Here is a 19,579-nt window from a genome sequence, read left to right as displayed (position 1 = left end):
GTCTGTAGTAACTGGAGACTTGAGCCATAAATCAGCAAGTAGGCCAGCAGGCTTTCCACATGCTTCCCATTTCTTCCTGGGATGAAAAGACACTTAATTAAACCGAGGTCACAGAAGAGGGGAAGATGGACAAGAAAAGTTACTGGGAATTTTATAGCAAAGTGTAACTAATTTCAACATTTTCTTAAAAGTAAGTTTAGGGGAAAAGGTGCAAAAACTGTGAAATTCAGTTAGGCATTTTATACAAGAGTGTTTAAATATTTATAGGATAGTATTACCACCTAACACTGACTTCAATTTCAAGGAAGATTATTGTCTCACATAGAAAACTTGATATTAGTTGTACTGTTTTAAAAATTGCATTTATTTTTTTGTGTACTGTGTATGTACATGTATGTATTTGGCTGTGTCATGTATGTATGTGCTGATCAGAGAATCACTTGCACAAGCCAATTCTTTCCTTCTACCATGAGGATCCTAGAAATTGAACTATGGTTATCAGTCTGGGTTGCAAGCATATTTACCTGCTGAGCTAGCTTATCAGTGCCTTAAATTTGAATTATTTTAATACTAGAAGATATGAAGTCCCTTCAAGTCTTACTCCCCTACTTCCCAGAATTATGGTCTGAGCTTCCTAAGGGGTTTTATATGCCTTTTCCAGTATAGTGTGAAGGGAGAAACGCCATGTGATAAAGGAAGAAAAGCCTTGAGTTTCAATTCCAAGGCCCACTAACACTTTGTTTTAGATGGGATTGGTCTCAAAGCAGATTATTTTTCTTTGGCTGATAGTTAGTTATCTAGCTGTTGAAAGTGTAGGCAGCTATCTGTGCACGGCTTTTCCTAGATTCCCATGAAATCCTTCCCCCTCACCCCCTCCAGGGATAACTGCTAATGGCTGACACAGAGGTAAAAAAGAGATTTCTTGCTGTGCTTCTTTTGTGCTCAGGGGACATGCTTGAGAGCAGGCTGAAGTCAGCCTTAAGCCTAGACCACATCCTGGCCTAACTTCCTTCCTCTGGCCTATCTTGTTTCCTTTCTTCCCCCTCTCTTGTCATCACTTCCTCAGTAAAGCATATGAATAAAAATCTCCATTCTAGGCTCCACTTAAAGGGGTCCCTGAAATCTACAAGCAATGTAAATTTAGATGCTTGCTAAATATATCTATGGACAGGTCCTCATATGTGAAATCAGGAAAAGAAGACCCTTCCCAGAGGATTGCTGAACAGGATAAATGGGAAAACTTGTGTAAAAACTCTTGCTTAACAAAATACTATTACAATTTAAATTATTAACTTTACCCAATATAATATTAGACATTGTATGTACTATTCTCCTCACAAATTGAGCACAGAAAGGAGGGGATACTTTTTTAATTTACTTTTTATTTACTACAATTTACTCACTTTGTTTCTCAGCTGTAGCCCCCTCATCCCCTGCCAACCTCCCTCTTCTTCCATGCCCTTCCCCCAATCCACTGATAGGGGAGATCCTCTTCGCCTTCCATCTTACCCTAGCCTATCAGGTCTCATCAGGACTGGCTGCATTGTCTTTCTTTGTGGCCTGGTAAGGCTGCTCCCCTCTCAGGGGGAGATGATCAAAGAGACAATCACCTAGTTCATGTCACAGATAGCCACTTTTCCTCTTACTAGGAAACCCACCTGGATTCTGAGCTGCCATGGGCTACATCTTTGGAGGGGTTCTAGGTTATCTCCATGAATGGTCTTTGGTTGGAGTATCAGTCTCAGAAGAGACTGCTGGGTCCAGATTTCCTGGTTCTGTTGCTCTCCTCCTGGAGCTCCTGTACCCTCCAGGTCATTCTATCTCTCCCGTCTTTCATAAGGTTCCCTGCACTCTGGTAAATAGTTTTTTGTTTTTGTTTTATAAAAGTTTCTTCACTTGGCTTAGGGTTCTCCTCTTACTTCAACTAGGTCTCTGTGTTAAGCACTTAATGATCATCCCATTCTAAATCTAAGCAACAGATAATCCAAGGAAAGGGTATATATTCCCTCTTTCAAGCCTAAACCTATGTTGAGATGCTCCAGACAGAAGTTTCAGCTATAATCTCCATCCTCTAGAATGCCTTGGAACTGCTGGAACTCCAGCTTCATGAGTCCTATAGTTTCCTTTATTGGATAGCATGTGGGCATATAAGCATGATTGACCTGTCCAGTTTATTAATTTATTTTGTGCTGCAAAAAGAATAGTATAGGCTGTATAATTAATAGTGAATAAAAATTTCTCTGTTTTCTGAATAAAAACCACTGTCTAGCTTGAGAAGTTCAAGACACAGTGCTGGTATCTACAGAGAATCTTCTTGCTATGTCATCTCATGTTGGAAGCCTGTATTGCAAAAGAGAGCACATATGCAAGAGGTAGGATGAGAAGGCAAGCATGAAGGCCATCATTTTATAAGTAAGCTCTCCCTCTGTGATGAAATTGTTTATGCAATAATGACATTAATCCATTCACGAGTGCTGAACATTCATCATCTAATCACCTCTCCAAGGTCCCACCAGTTACTATCATTGAATTAAGGATTATGAACTTTGGCAGACACATTAACATTAAAGTATTGGCTACTTAACATTGAAGTACAGGCTAACAAAAAGAATATTATTCAATATTATTCACTAAATGACCATAAAACTTGAGAAACTTATAGGAATGCAATATTTTTGTTATTCAACAGCTAGTATTACAAAATAAATCACTTTTTTTTTCAATATTTCTTAAACCACATAGTAAAAAAAAAATACTTTCTAGGACTGCATGGTGATTTTGTATGTCTTTAGTAGTGTGTGTGTGTGTGTGTGTGTGTGTGTGTGTGTGTGTGTGTGTGTGTGAAAGAGAGAGAGAAAGAAAGAGAGAGAATGTAGAATATAGCAGTTTATATAGTTAGAATTGATTCACTTTATGCATGAGAATAACATCCACTTTAGAAAATTAAATAAGCTCAAGCTGTACTACAGAGCAATAGTAATAAAAACTGCATGGTATTAGCATAGAAACAGAATGGTGGATCAATGGAATTGAATAGAAGACCCAGAAATAAACCCACACACTTATGGGTACTTGACTTTTGACAAAGAAGCCAAAACCATTCAATGGAAAAAAAGACAGTATCTTCAGCAAATGGTGCTGGTCCAACTGGATGTCTACATGCAGAAAAATGAAAATAGATTCATATTTATCACCCTGCACAAAACTAAAGTCCAAGTGGATCAAAGACCTCAACATAAAACCAGCCACACTAAATCTGTTAGAAGAAAAAGTGGGGAAGAGCCTAGAACTCATTGTCACAGGAGACAACTTCCTGAAGAGAATGCCAACAGCACAGGCTCTAAGAGCAACAATCAATAAATGGGACCTCATGAAACGGAAAAGCTTCTGTAAAGCAAAAGACACTGTCATCAGAACAAAACAACAGCCTAAAGATGGGAAAGGATCTTCACCAACCCTATATCTGACACAGGGCTGATATCCAGAATATATAAAGAACTAAAGAAGTTAAAAAGCAACAAATCAAGCAATCCAAATAAAAAATGGGGTATGGAGCTAAACAGAGAAATCTCTGTAGAGGATTGTAGAATGGTAGAGAAACACTTAAAGAGATGTTTAACTTCCTTAGCCATCAGGGAGATGCAAATCAAAACGACCCTGAGATTTCACCTTACACCCATCAGAACGGCTAAGATCAAAAAATTCAAGTGACAACACATGCTGGAGAGGTTGTGGAGAAAGGGGAACACTCCTCCATTGCTGGTAGGAATGTAGACTTGTACAACCACTTTGGAAATCAACCTGGCGCTTTCTCAGACAATTAGGAATAGTGTTTCCTCAAGATCCAGCTATACCACTCCTAGACATATATCCAAAAGATGCTCAAGTAAACAACAAGGACATTTGTTCAACCATTTTCATAGCAGCTTTATTCGTAATAACCAGAACCTGGAAACAACCCAGATATTCCTCTACAGACGAATGGATACAGAAATTGTGGTACATTTACACAATTAAAAACAAGGAAGTCATGAAGTTTGCAGACAAATGGTGGGATCTAGAAAAGATCATTCTGAGTGAGGTATCCCAGAAGGAGAAAGACACAGATGGTATATACTCACTTATAAGTGGGTACTAGACCTATAAGGTAGGATAAACATACTGAAATCTGTACACCTAAAGAAGATAAGCAAGAAAGAGGACTTGGGGTAAGATGATCAATCCTCACTTAGAAAGACAAATGGGATGGACAGGGGAAGTAGGAGAAAACAAGTAACAGGACAGAAGCCTACCACAGAGGGCCTCTGAAAGACTACATAGCAGTATATCAAAGCAGATACTGAGATTCATAACCAAACCTTGGGCAGAGTGAAGGGAATCATATGAAAGAAGGGGGAGTTCGTAGGATCTAGAGTGGATAGGAGATCTATGAGGACCAAATATATCTGGGCCCAAGGGTCTTTTCTGAAAGTGATTCTCCAACTAAGGAGCATGCATGGATATAATCTGGAACCCCTGCTTGGATGGAGCCCATGGCAGCTCAGTATCCAAGGGGGTATCCTTTTAAGGCGAACAGGGACTGTCTCTGACATGAACTCAGTGGCTGGCTCTTTGACCTCCCCACCCCTGAAGGAGGAAGCAGCCTTGATAGGCCATAGAGGAAGACTTTGCAGCCAGTTCTGAAGAGATTTTATAAGATAAGGTCAGTGGAAGGGGAGGAGTACCTCTCCTTTCAGTGGACTTAGAGAGTCCTCAGGGAGGAGATGAGGGAGGGAGAGATGGTGGGATTGGGAGGGAATGAGGAAGGGGGCTACAGCTGGAATACAAAGTAAACAAACACTAATTAATATAAAAATAAAAATTTAATTAAAAAGAAATTAAATAAGATTAAACTCTAATCCTAACTTGAAGAAAAACTAATAGTATTTATGATAACCATAGTTTCTGCTGAGAGCTCTCTAAAATCTAATATCATAAATGAAAGCACTCTGCTTGGATAAAGCACAGGAGTAATGCAATTGGACCTCATATCTGAGGCCTTAGGTTTGATTCCTAGCCACAAGAGAGAAATGAAAAGCTAAGTTTTAAAAGATACTTCTTTTTTTTTTTTTTCAATGCAGTTTATTCAGGAACCTTTAACAATCATCTGACCCTGGGGAAAGCCAGCCCACAGCTTAAATAGCCTCTGGGTAGCCAACCCCAGCGTGCTACGTGGGCAATGCAGATAGGTCCACATACATGGAAGCAAGCCAGATTCTCAGCCTTAGTCAAATGTGGAATTGTTCGTGACAGAGAGCACTCACCATCGGGAAGGTGGAAGGCGGAAACCAGCTCCATCTTTAAGGCACAGCATTCCGCAGCTCTCTACAGTTCCCCCTTTTTGTTTTAGACGCATCAGGCAAAAGTAGAGGTCTGATCTCTGATATTAGAAATAAATTGGGACTTTGTACTGATGTTCATTTAGGTGTCATCCACCCAAAGTGCATCCGACCCGACCCATACCTTTTTCTCAGAGGCGGGACCTGGGGCATCAACCCGCATGCAATGAGACTTGCTCTTCTCTGGGTCCAAAGCAGCTGACCCTGAGTGTAGTGCTTAGCCTCGCATCCTGAGCGTAACATTTTAGCTTTTTATGGTAGCCAACCATGCTTGGGGAGACTGTCCTGCTTCAATGGCTGTAAAGGCCTGAATGGTCGTGGCTGCATTACACTGTTGTGAGACTCTAATCTTGCATATATACCCAAGGAGACCAACACCAGAAGGCCTGCTAACGCTCCCATGCCCGCCCATTCCTTCAGATGATTCATGGCTGCAGCAATCCATGATGATAATCCTGTGGCTAGTCCTGTATCCACTCTGGTAGAATTTACTGTGACAATGGCCACTCTCAGCTGCTCCATCGTAGTATCAAATTCTCCAGTCCAATTACCTAAAATATAGCTAGACAATTGTTTAGACAGATTTGCAGCACAGGAAAAATTCTCATGTTATATGCTAGTGACTCAAAGTCCAGCATATTTTCATTGACAGCCAAATTGAGCGATTTGCCATAGGGTATCAATTTGCTCCTGCACGAGGTCAATCCTCTGATTGAACACCATCATACTTCTGTAGAAAGATTTTGGGTTGAAAACTATGTCAATTAATCCAATGTGATGAAGATAGTGTTATAAACTTGAGATCTATTTTTTACTTATTTCATTTTATTTATTTAGCAAATATTTGCCAAGTATCCACATTCTGTTTAAAATGTTAGCAAAGTTTCTTCTTCCATCTACAAATTCAAGAATTTATCTGTAATTAGAATCTTGAAGATTTATATGTAGTTTTGAGAGTATAAGAACATAAATCTTCTTTTTGATTGTGACCCTAACCTTTAACAGCTGAGTCATCTCTAACCAGGCAAGGATTCCAGTGGAAGGACTGAGACACAAAGCCAACCACAAAACTTTTGACCTACAATCTATCCTGGCTGCAAGACGTGCTGGGGCAATGGAGGCACAGAACTTGCAGGTGTGGCCAATCAAAAACTGGTTTAAGTTGGGGCCCAAGCAACTAGAAGGAGCTCATACCCTACACTGCCTCTGTGACCAGGAACCAGTGGCTGGGTAGCCCAGACCTAGGATAGAAAAAAAATCAATAAAATTATTCTTAATGATGTTCTGCTATACTCATAGATCAGTGTCTAGATCTATCATCATCAGTGAGGCTTCCTCTGCCATTGGATGGGAACTGATTCAGAGATTCAAAGTCAAACATTTGGCAGAGAGAGAAAGAGAGAGAGAGAGAGAGCTCAAATTGGAGATCTCTATGGGGTCTGTTCCCTCGGAGCTAGAAGAGAGGGGAAAAAACTGTAGGGGCCAGAGAGATCGAGAACACCAGGAGAACATGGCCCTCAGAATCAACTAAGCAGGACTTACAGGGGCCCACAGAGACAGAAGCAGCAATCATGCAGCCTGTGTGGATCTTTTCTAGGTCCTCTGCATATTTGTTATAATTTTTAGTTTGTTGTTTTTATGGGACTCCTAACTGTGTAAGAGGAGGTATGTAACTTTTTTGCTTATCTTTGGGACCCTTTTGCTCCTGCTGGGTTGCCTTTCTCAGACCTGATACGAGGGTTTGTGACTAAATTTATTGTATCTTTCTACTCCAAGTTTAGGTGATATCCCTGGAGACCTGCTCTTTTCTGAAGGGAAACTGAGGAAGAGAGGATTTAAGTGAGAGGAAATGTAGAGTGAATCTTGGAGGAATGGAAGGATGTGTTGTATATAATAATAATAATAATGTAGATCTTTAAGCAGTTTCAAAACTAGAGAAAACAACATAAATAAAAGTTGACATCTATATTATTGATAATGATATTCTGTATCAATATCATTCAATATGATTTTTGTTAATCATATTGACCAAAACCATGTCATAGGAATGTTAAAAAAAAAAAAAACTTTTGTGAAGTTAACACATGGTTTTTATGCTTAACGAAAGTTTCATTTGCATCCTTATTGAACTATCCTACATGGAGAATTAGGGTGTGGACATTTGAGGACATATGGAAAGTATAACAAAACAATTTCCTCATAAAATTGTTGAAAGTCAAGACAGAGGCACAGTCCCATGTATGTGCACAGTTATATTTGCACACAATTACACATATTCCAATTGGCAGCTGTTTGGAATATTATACACAAGTGGGAATAAAATTAGTTTTCTAAAATTCAGCTCATTAAGAAATTGACCTGCTGGACCTTGTAGCACAACCTGGTAATGCACACTACTTTAGAGACTAACACAGGAGAATTGCCTAAAGCCTGTCTAGGCTACATAATGAGTCCAAGGCCAGCCTAGGTAATTTAATGAAATCTTGTCTCAAAATAAAAAGTAAAAAGTATATAACTCATTAGTAGTGCATTTCCCTACCATTTAGGAAACTGTAACATCATTGTACAAATAGTGCGAAACCAACCAACACACATACACACACAAAACCCCAAATGTACACATAAGTATAAAACATTATATAATTCAGTACAACTAGTAATGTCATCACTCTCGCATCCTCTCATCATGCCTAACTGATAAATGAAACAAGTCCATCATTAAGTATTTACCATTTATGATGTGCCCAACTTTGGTTTCTAGAGAGGATATTGGCAATGACATTAGAAAAGAAAAAGAAAAAAAAAAAGAAAAAAATCACAGTTTCTATCAGAGATCTGAGAGAAGGAAAGAAATTAGTATTGATTGGACACCTGCTGTGATAGGGACTGTCAGGGTAGAAAATTATCTTGATGAAAGAGAGTGTAAGGATACCATCATGAGGCAAGTTATCCCAAGGAATAATAAACAGAAAGACTCAGTCAAATTATGATTTTCAAATCATATAATTTTAGTTGATTTAAAATATGCAGTGAAAAACCAAGGGAAGGAGATAGGTTGGCCACAAGGTTTGCATGGCCTGCTAAAGATGTAGTTAGAAAGATCAGGTAAAACAAAGAGAATGAATAAGTTAATGGCACTAGGAAACAACATAGCTTTGCTCTATCAAAGAGACATGAGGACCAGTATGCTTGATCGTAACTGTAGTTTGTCAATGTGCTGAACAGCCAGTATTGCTTATGTGTCCCAAATAGGATATGTGTGAGCAGAGAGGTACTAATGTATAGCTAATATAAGACAATCAGCAATTATCATGAATATTTGATTTGATGTTGTCCTTCTCTATCAATTCTTGCAGTCAAAATTTATACCATTCAGCATATATGTTCAACTTACCTTATAGATTACATGCCGCAAAAATCCATTGCTTCTTCTCTATTCTCATTTACTTTTCATTCTTCACATACTGGGAAATTAATATTCCTAAATAATAAGACAAATCTATCTTTCCGGTATTATGCAAGAGATTCTGACTCTGTGTGTGTGTGTGTTTTCATTTATTTTTTTCTCATCTTCTTCCTCCCTGTTCACCTCCACATTCCTTTTTTTTTTTCTTTTCTTACTTTTGTGAGATTTTCCAACCAAGGAACATGCCTGGAGCTGACTTAGACCCCTTGCTCAGATGAAGCCCATCAGCTGCCCAGTTTCCAAGTGGGTTTCCTTGAAAGGGGAGCAGGGGTTGTCTCTGACATCAACTCAGTGGCAAGCTCTCTGATCACTTCATGCTGTGGGTTGCAGCTTTGCCAGGCCACAGAGGAAGATAATGTAGACAGCCCTGATGAGGCCTGATAGGGTAGGTCAGATAGAAGGGGAAGAGGACCTCCCCTATCAGTGTACTTGGAGAGGGGCATAGAGGGAGAAGAGTAAGGGTGAGTGGGACTGGGAGGAGACAAGGGAGCTATCTACAGCTGGGATACAAAGTGAATAAACTATAATAAATAAAATTAATTAATTACTTAATTTTTAAAAATAGAATAAGGAAGGGGCATATGATGTAATTCTATTTTAATTTCAGAAAACAAAAACCATATTCAAAACAACAAGAGATATGTTGTCAGTTAGGTGGAAGCAGAAATAATAGAAGAAGGATATAGTATCCATAAAAGTCAGATTGGTCCTCTAAGTCATGGTCCTCAAGAAGCACTACTTACTATTAGAAAATATTGGAGTATATCTTTTATTTTGATTGTGTTGTCCAACATATTTGATGCTACTTCCTATTTAGAACTTTCTAATCTCACTGTATTGATGGCTAGTGACATTGATTGACAGTGATATGCCTTGCTTATGAAGGAGTGTTTAATGGTCACATGTGATTCTGGCACACGTTTGCCCACAGAAAATGCTGCATGGGGTGGGGGGGGGGGGAGGAATCTCTTCAGCTTTGATTCTGGAATTAAAACAATCTGCAGATTATAACTTTATAGCCAATCCAATATGGATAAGAAACACAAATAAGGAGTGAGGTTTTTTTAATTGTATGACAATGAGGCTTGTAAGCTTATTGTTTCCATGCCATTACATTCAGCTTTCTCAGCACCAAGGCAGTATTATTTTACATAAACTGTCACTGCAGTAAGACTAGAAGTCTTTAGAATGATATGGGAAAATATTTTATGTTTTGTAGTTTTATGAAAATCTACAGAGAAAACATTTGAACTAATAAGATAGGCATGCAAGCTCACTGAGCACAAACAGAAATTTTAAAGGGATAGATTTTTTTTCTACTCTTATTTATTTATTTATTTATTTATTTAGTGTGCATGTGTTACCCATGCTCACATAAATATACCATGGCACATTTCCATTTGAAAGTCAAATATCAAATATCAAGAAATATCAAGTTATAAGAGTCGGTTTTTTTGTTTTGTTTTGTTTTTTTCTGTCACCACGTGTATCCCAAAGAATCAAAATCAGGTTGTTAGGTTTGGCAGCAAGCAGTTACCCATTGAGCCATCTTGTCAACCCACATAAATAATTCCTTTATAAATTATTTAACTTATTTCCTTTATTTTTCTGATTATACTTACATCATTTCTCTCTTCCCTCTCCTCCTTCTAATCCCTCCCATATACTGTTCTTTGCTCTCTTTCAAATCACAGCCTCTTTTTAATTTTTGTGATGAAATTAAATATGAGCACCTGTCTACATATTTCTGTTTCCTAGTCATTCCATCTCTTAAAACATAAATTCAAGAACTTCTTGCATATATACTAGGAAACAAAAATAGTGTCACATATTTAATGATATAACTTTTAAGACTTTCTTCTATTGACAAAGGAATTTCTGCATTTTAGCAGAGAGTAGATGACCAGAAGCATCCAAAAAGATACTAAGCCTTAGTTCTATTGAGGTAAATGCAATCCAGAGGGTACTCTTTTTGCAAATCTCATCAGCAACATTCAAAAGCCAAATAATAATAGCAATAGATAATAAGAACTAAAAGAAATACATATGTCTGTACCCAGTTGGCAGAAGCTCACTGATTTTAGAAAAGTAAGGTTGAATATGCATATATCTGTGTCCCAGTAATTTCATTTCTAAGAATATACACATGAGAAGTTCTTGCATCTTTGTTAGAAAGCAAAAAGAAATGTTCACAGTATCCTTGTTTCAGAAAGCAACTAACTCTCCATCATTGGTTAAAAAAACATAAAAAGACTGGAACATGGTCACACAATAGAGTGTTATAAAAACAGTGCACGGAAACAAATTACTGCCCCAGGCACCAAACAAGTTACCCAAAAGGGGGTAAAATATAAAAGGAGCACCTGAACTTAATCCTACTACTTAAATGTAACTTTGTATCCATTGTTCACTCTCTCCAGATTCTATCTAGCCTCCTCTCCCAACTGTCCCTAGGTAACCACCCTCATCTATGAGAGCAACATGAGCAACATGTGTTTGTAGTTGGCATAATGTATTGGAGTTTTCAAAACAGCTAGAAGAGAGAATTTTGAGTGTTCTACAAAGAAATGAAAAAAATGTACAAGGTGCAAATGTGAGGGTGTATACCTGTAATCTCAGCTCAGGATCAGGAGCAGGAAGATCATGACTTCAAGGACAGCCTGGATACATAGAAAGGCATCATTTCAGAAAAAAACACAAAATACATGAGGTGATATCTTGATATTACTGCACAATATATAAACTTTACATCATAAATATGTGCCATTATTATATGCTAACAATAAAAAAGAAGCAAAACTCAGCAAGAGGGTGAAGTCTCCAAAAAATGTATACAATATGAATCCAATCTTTTCATATTCTTATTATGAAAACCTAAATGTTTAGCAATACATTCACACGTCATTAATAAGTAAATCTTTTTAATTAAATTTTTATTTTTTTAATATTAGTTACAGGTTATTTACTTTGTATTCCAGCTGTAGCCCCCTGCCTCATTCCCTCCCAATCCCCCCCTCCTTCTCTCATCTCCTCCCAGCCCCTTTCCAAGTCCACTGGTAGGGGAGGTCCTCCTCCCCTTCCATCTGGCCCTAGCTTATCAGATATCTTCAGGACTGGCTGCAAGGGTCGGGAGGAGGTCAAAAAGCCAGTCACTGAGTTCATGTCCCTCTTCCCCTTACTAGGGTACCTACTTGGATACTGAGCTACCATGGGCTACATCTTAACAGGGGTTCTAGGTTATATCCATGCATGGTCTTTGATTGGAAATACAATCTCATAAAAGACCCCTGTGCCCAGATATATTTGGTCCTTATGGAGCTCCTGTCCTCTCTAGATCTTACTAACTCCCCCTTCTTTCATATGATTCCCTGCACTCTGCCCAAGGTTTGGTTATGAATCTCAGTATCTGCTTTGATAAACTGCTAGGTAGTCTTTCAGAGGCCCTCTGTGGTAGGCTCCTGTGCTGGTACTTGTTTTCTCCTACATCCAATGTCCACCCCATTTGTCTTTCTAAGTGAGGATTGATCATCTTACCCCGCGTCCTCTTTCTTATTTACCTTCTTTAGGTGTACAGATTTCAGTATGTTTATCTTATCTTACAGGTCTAGTACCAATTTATAAGTGAATATATACCATGTGAGTCTTTCTCCTTCTAGGATACCTCACTCAGGATGATCTTTCCTAGAACCCGCCATTTGCCTACAATTTCTTGATTTCCTTGTTTTTAATTGCTGAGTAGTATTCCATTGTGTAAATGTACCACAATATCTGTATCCATTCCTCTGTAGAGGGACATCTGGGTTGTTTCCAGGTTCTGGCTATTACGAATAAAGCTGCTACAAACATGGTTGAGCAAATGTCCTTGTTGTATACTTGAGCCTCTTTTCGATATATATGTCTAGGAGTGGTATAGCTGAATCTTGAGGAAGCGCTATTTCTAATGGTCTGAAAAAGCGCCAGACTGATTTCCAAAGTGGTTGTACAATTTCACATTCCCTCCAGCAATGGAGGAGGGTTCCCCTTTCTCCACATCCTCTCCAGCATGTGTACTTGAGTGAAAAAGTAAATCTTATGAAGCTAGCAAATAATATCAATACTAAATCCAGGACAGTTTCATTTGAGAGTTTAAAGGGAATCCAGAGACCGTGTAAAGCAGTGGCCAAATTCTTTTGCTGAAGATTGATCTTAGTCCCATAAATGTGCCTGTTGTATTTCAAATTCAGTGTATAAAACTTATAGCTTTTGTGTCTACAGCATATTTATACATAGATTTTTATTATTTCTTTGAAAAATTTGTGGAAAGTGTATTGATCACTATATCACCCCCACACCTTCAATATACATCCCCTCTTACCCACTCATCTTTGTGTTCTCTTTATTAAAGATCTTATTAAGTCCAATTTGTGCACCTTGCATATTACTCAGTTTGTCTTTCCATTGAAGTGTTTCAACTCACCAGGGCTACTCTTTTAAAGAAAAACTACTCTCCCTCCCTCAGTATCTGCCAATTGTTAATTGTTTCTTTGCTAGGGGTGGGACTCCATGTTTACCCCCTCTCTCCATGCTGGGACTTTGTCTGGTTTGAGCTTGAACAGGTCTTAAGTTTACTGTTATAACTGCTGTAAGTACTTCTGAGCAACAGCTCTGGTGTGTTCAGATGATATTACTTTTTTGTAGTTCTCTACCACCTCTTGTTCTAACACTATTTTCATTTGCTCTTCTGCAGTGATCACTGACCCTTGCAAGGAGGAGCGTGATACAGATATCTTATTTATGGCTAACCATTCTGTAACCCCATTGCCCAGTTGTAAACAGCTATATTAATTAATCACTCTTTATTGTAAATAGGCTATCCTCTGCTAAATGTGGAGAGATGCATTGATCTATGGTTATAAGACAGAGAATTAGAATTTAGTTTATTGCTCCGTCCATTTAACAGAATAGTAGTAGCAGGTTTTCCCCTAAATATTATGATCAGTCTAGTCATAGATCCTTGGCCTGAACATGAAGAAATGAAAGTGATAATGACCTAGGCTTTATCTATAATGGTTAGGCTTTATCTATAATGGTTAAATTGTATTTAATAAAAAAGGATAACTAGAAAATACCACAATGAAGTCTATTATTCGGTATGTATATTTTAAAAAGTCAGTTCCCATTTACTTATTTTGATGGTGGCATAGCAGGAACACATGTCATGGAATCAAGGTAGAGGTGAAGAACACCTTGTGAATCACATGGGTCAAACTCAGGTTGCCAGCTTGGTGGAAAGCACCTTTGCTTGCTGAGCCCTAGCTCCCCAAATTAATTATAAATGGACATATATGTGTGTGTCTATAATGATATGTATAAAATTCTATATATTCCTACTCTACTAGTGCATATAATTATAAAGCTAAAAATAAAATATTTTGCTGTTTTGATTTTGTTAATTTTAAATATTTTAAAATATTTATTTATTTTTATTTTGGTGTTTTTCCTGTATGGATTGTCTATGAAACATATATTTACAGTGTCTATAAAGGCCAGAAGATGTCATTGGATACTCTGGAATGGGAGTTACAGAAATTTGAGAGCTGCCATGAGAGTGCTGGGAATTGAACCTATGTTCTTTGGGAAAGCAATAAGTGTTCTAAAGCACTGAGCTGTAGCTCCAGCCCAAGTTTTTAAATTTTTGAGACAGGGTCTCACTGCATATCCCTGACTGGCCTGGAACTTGCTATTTTTATCAAGTTGGCCTTGAATTTAGTGAATTTAGTGAATCTCTGCCTCTTCCTCTTGAGTGCTGGGATTAAAAGCTTGCACCACCAAGCCAGAAAAATCAGACATTTTAAAAGGAAGAAGATAAAAATAAAACATGTTTCTGTTTTGTTCATGACTAAACAAAACCCTCTACTGCATAGTACTGGCATAGAAACAGAATGGTGGATCAATGGAATGGAACAGAAGACCCAGAAATAAACAGACACACTTACGGACACCTGATCTTTGACAAAGATGCCAAAACCATACAATGGAAAAAATGGTGCTGGTCTAACTGGATGTCTACATGTAGAAAAATGCAAATAGATCCATGCTTATCACCCTGCACAAAACTGAAGTCCAAGTGGATCAAAGACCTCAACATAAAACCAGACACATTAAATCGGTTAGAAGAAAAATTGGGGAATACCCTTGAACTCATTGGCACAGGAGACACCTTCCTGAACAGAACACCAACAGCACAAGCTTTAAGAGCAACAATCAATAAATGGGAACTCATGAAACTAAAAAGCTTCTGTAAAGCAAAGGACACTGTCTTCAGAACAAAACGACAGCCTAAAGATGGGAAAGGATCTTCACCAACCCTATATCTGACACAGGGCTGATATCCAGAATATATAAAGAACTAAAGAAGCTGAAAAGCAGCAAATCAAGTAATCCAATTAAAAAATGGGGAACAGAGCTAAACAGAGAATTCTCTGTAGAGGAATATCAAATGTCAGAGAAACACTTAAAGAATTGGTCAACCTCATTAGCCATCAGGGAAATGCAAATCAAAATGACCCTGAGATTTCACCTTACACCCATCAGAATGGCAAAGATGAAAAACTCAAGTGACAACACATGCTGGAGAGGTTGTGGAGAAAGGGGAACCCTCCTCCACTGCTGGTGGGAATCTTATTGTGAATTATAGAAGTGTGGCTACATGTTTTGAATGCTCAGCTTTTAATATCTCAATAAGCATTATTCTTTTATGTTATTATTAACTAATATACACTTAAATTGGTGTATACTGTTTATGAAAGTGAGTATATATTTACTTTTCAGATGGTTCCTTTAGTACTTTCAATTTTGTTTTATAAATTCCTACTAAGTTTAAGATTATCACTATTTTTCCCTTGCAATGTGACTTAGTTGTATGTGTTGGAGGAATATAACATCCTTCATTGACTTATATTGTTCTTGGCATTTTTATTTGTCAAAAGTTTGTTTGTCTTTTCTTGAGGTCTTCATCAGTGTTTTGAAAGTTCATTTAAATTTAACGTAGTTGGCAAATATCCTCAACTTGGGACATATTATGTATCTCTTTGAAGTATAAGTGTTTAAAGTAATACTATTATTGTTATTATTACTTTCTATGTATTAAGTTTTTATGATTCAGAAACTTTGTATATTGTGGAAACAAGTCATCTCAACTGTATAATCTTTGGGAACATGGCTTGGATGACATGGCCTAGGGAATGGAACCATATCATAGCCCAAGCCTCTTTCTTCACCCAGCCATCGTGCAGACTAGCTTGAATTTCCTTGCAGCATAGTTGCCCCAAGGTTCTAAAAGGGCTACACAAAAGCTACCTACCTCATAGGAGTCTGCCTGCCATTCTGTATATATATATATATATATATATATATATATATATATATATATATAGAGAGAGAGAGAGAGAGAGAGAGAGAGAGAGAGAGAGCAATCCTAATAAACTCTCAGAGAATACTCTTCTTCCTTACAGAATTCCAAAGTATCTTACACTGAATATTTTAATCCATCAGTTATTAGTTATTAAGTAGTCGCACATTCCCCATTCTTTATATTCACAAAATATAAATAATTAGACCCCCCTTATCTCTGTGGGGATACCCACTCTTTTCAGATAGCTACAAGCAGCATTAGGGATGCAAGAAAAACAATGATCGCACTCAAATGAAAGATGAATTGTGCTTTGCTGTGGCTCCACAGCCCAACAGCTAAGTTACAGAAATTTGAGCATCTAAAGTAAATGTTCTCAATTGGCTTCCAAATGCCAATGTCTTGTTTTTGTTGCATGGTGGCCTGGCTTAAAGTGTTGGACCGGCTGCTAGGTGCAGCTTTAGCAGTCCTACTGCACATTCTCACAGGTGGATGGGTTACTTTTGCAGAGCCAGAGGCCTCACAGCTGCTAATTGTAATTATGCTTGTCAGAAATGCATTCCCCTCAGGAAACTCCTACTGTTTCATTAGGGCTAATTGCCAATAGGCAGTGCAATTTCCTAGAAGAGGATGGGAAACAAACCCTTAGGGAGTTGACAGAACAGCTGTGTGAGCTCAGAGAAACCAGATGTGACCATGTGCCATTAAAGTGTGGCTGAGGGCTGCTGAATTCATTCAACCAAATCATGAGAACAGAAAAAAAAAACAAAAAAAAAAAAACAAAAAAACTTGGTGAGCATTCCAAACACCTCATGTTTATTCCCTAAGAGCCTTTGTGAAAAATATGGATGAATCTTGTTGGAATTCCAGTGGAGGAAGAAGAAGGAGGAGAAGGAAGAGAGAAAAAGAAACAAAGCAAGCCCCCCACTTTGTAATTGTATTTTTTACTCACATAGGACTTGGGATTTAAAGAATTTATTTGTACCTAGCTTTAGTGATTGATTGATTGATTGTTGTTGTTGTTGATTTTATTGTTCAGCATACTGGTATATATATCTACTCTTTGTCTGGATCTCTGCCTGTACTTAGAGTGAAAGACAAAGTGCCTTGTCCAGTGATAGAGGAATCATACACAGAGTGTTGTAGTTAGTTAAGGCTCTTATTAAAAAAAAAAGTTACTACAGACTGAATGGCTTGTTAAGAACAAAAATTTATTTCTCATAACTCTAGAGGAAAGAAGTCATAGATTAAGGTGCCAAACCGATTAAATTCTGATTTGCGCCCTCTTCAAAGGTGTTAATTATCGACTTCTTGGTGTATCCTCACATGACAGAGAGCAAAGAAGAGAAACAAATTCTCTTGTGATACTTACAAGAATTCTAGCCCTATTTGTCTTATCTTAGACTAAAACATCAACAAAGGACCATGCATGGACTGGTCCTAAGCCTCCTACACAGATATAGCCAAAAGGCAGCTCTGTCCTCATGGATTCCCTAGTAAAGGGAATGGGGGCAGACTCTGACATGGACTCTGTTGCCAGCTCTTCCATCACTTTCCCCTGGTGGGGCTACTTCTCCAGGCCAGAGGGGAAGAAGATGCACTCAATCCTGATGCGACTTTATATCCTGGGATGAGTGGGTAGGGGGGTATCCTCTTTTCTAAAGAGTAGGCAAAAGGGGAGAGGAGAAACAGGAAGAAATGGTGAGACCAGGAGGAAAGGAAGGAAGAAGCTATGACAAGGATGAAGTGTAAATATATATATATATATATTTAAATTGCTTACAACTTTAAAAAGAAAACGAAAAAAAAGTCTTATCTTCATGACCTTATCTAATTCAATGTTTCTCTCAAAGATGTCCATTATTCATACCATCACACTGAGGGAATAGAGTTTCAGAGTAAGATATACTCTGAGATATACTAAAATACTAAGCCTATAAGATTCCATATTTGGCCCACTAAAATTCAGATTTTACCTGACCATGAAATACATTTCTCTATCCCTACTGCCCCAGGAATCATAATTTATTCAAACATTACTCTAAAGTCCAAAGTTGTTGATAGGGAGACTACCAAGATAGCAGCATAGGATCTGAAACTCTAAAATTGGTGAGTAGAGGGGCAGCTGAAACCAGAACATAGACACTGAGGTTTCCTGAGTGAGAGGGGATAACCCCTGGACTGAGACAGTTTAGATCCAGGTCACCCTTGGCTGTCTCTTGGGACTGAGAGTGGAGAATATTCAATTGCTGTGCACTTCCGCTTGCCCCAAACATGGGCCTCCTTGCTCAGCAGAGCAGGCACTGGTTGCCCCAAGCAGGACCTCCATGCTCCATGACTGAGACATCAGAAGAGGCTGCAGTAAGGGCCTTCCAGGTCTATGGTTGCTTCAGGTGACTGTATGGGTCACTTAGGTCAGTGGCTGTGACAAGCAGCTATACAGACATCCCAGGTCTGCAGTTGCTGCAGGTGGCTGTACAGACCTCCCAGGTCAGCTACTGTAGCATGCAGCTGTACTGGATTACTAGGTGTGTGGTTGTGACTAGCCCAAGCAGGAGCCTCGGTGCTCAGTGACTTGGACAGCAGAGACGACTGTCCCGAGATGGGTCTCCATGCCTGGCGGGAAAACAGTGAACACCACTGAGCTGACAAATATCTTACACTCTCATTTGCCCCTGCAGACCCAAATCTGAGTGTAGAGAACAGGGGGAACTCCTGTGATTTCTGATTAGGCCTGTGAGCTAGTGGGGGTGCCTTCAGGCAAGTGCATGCAGAATCCCAGACCCCAGGTCCATTAACCTAACATCCAGATTTTGGATCCCTCCCACTCCCACTCACACTGTGGGCAACATAGGGATCCCTCTGACAATATTCTCAACATCGAAGACACTGTTTGGTGGCTCTAACCCTCTAACTAGTGGAGTCCAGGTTAACGATTCCTGGAGCCCAGACACATGTGAATACCAGAAGGACAATAAAACATTGTAGGCCATTGAGGTATTCAGGGCACCTGCACATGCACATTGTGCCCACAAAAAGTGCCAGCATACCACCCAGTGCTTAAACTTCACATTTCCAGGCATCTACAAACTGTAGGACACTGTCCCTCAAGGAACACTTCCAAGCACACACCTATGCTTTGTGCACATGCGCTCTTGACCTTCCTACCTTAGCTACAGCTGAAATACCAACATCCACGCTTGAACTAGTGGACCTTTCTCATCTTCCTGAAGAATACTCCAGACACCAGAGACAAACAGACCCAAGATGAAGTACAGACTCCAGTAACAAACAACAAAGGATACTGATAAGCAGATGGCTAGAGGTCGGCATAAGAACACATCC

This window comes from Meriones unguiculatus (genome assembly GCF_030254825.1).
Source record: "Meriones unguiculatus strain TT.TT164.6M chromosome X unlocalized genomic scaffold, Bangor_MerUng_6.1 ChrX_unordered_Scaffold_31, whole genome shotgun sequence".
NCBI classification, from domain to species: Eukaryota; Metazoa; Chordata; class Mammalia; order Rodentia; family Muridae; genus Meriones; species Meriones unguiculatus.
This window is presented reverse-complemented; position numbering follows the sequence as displayed.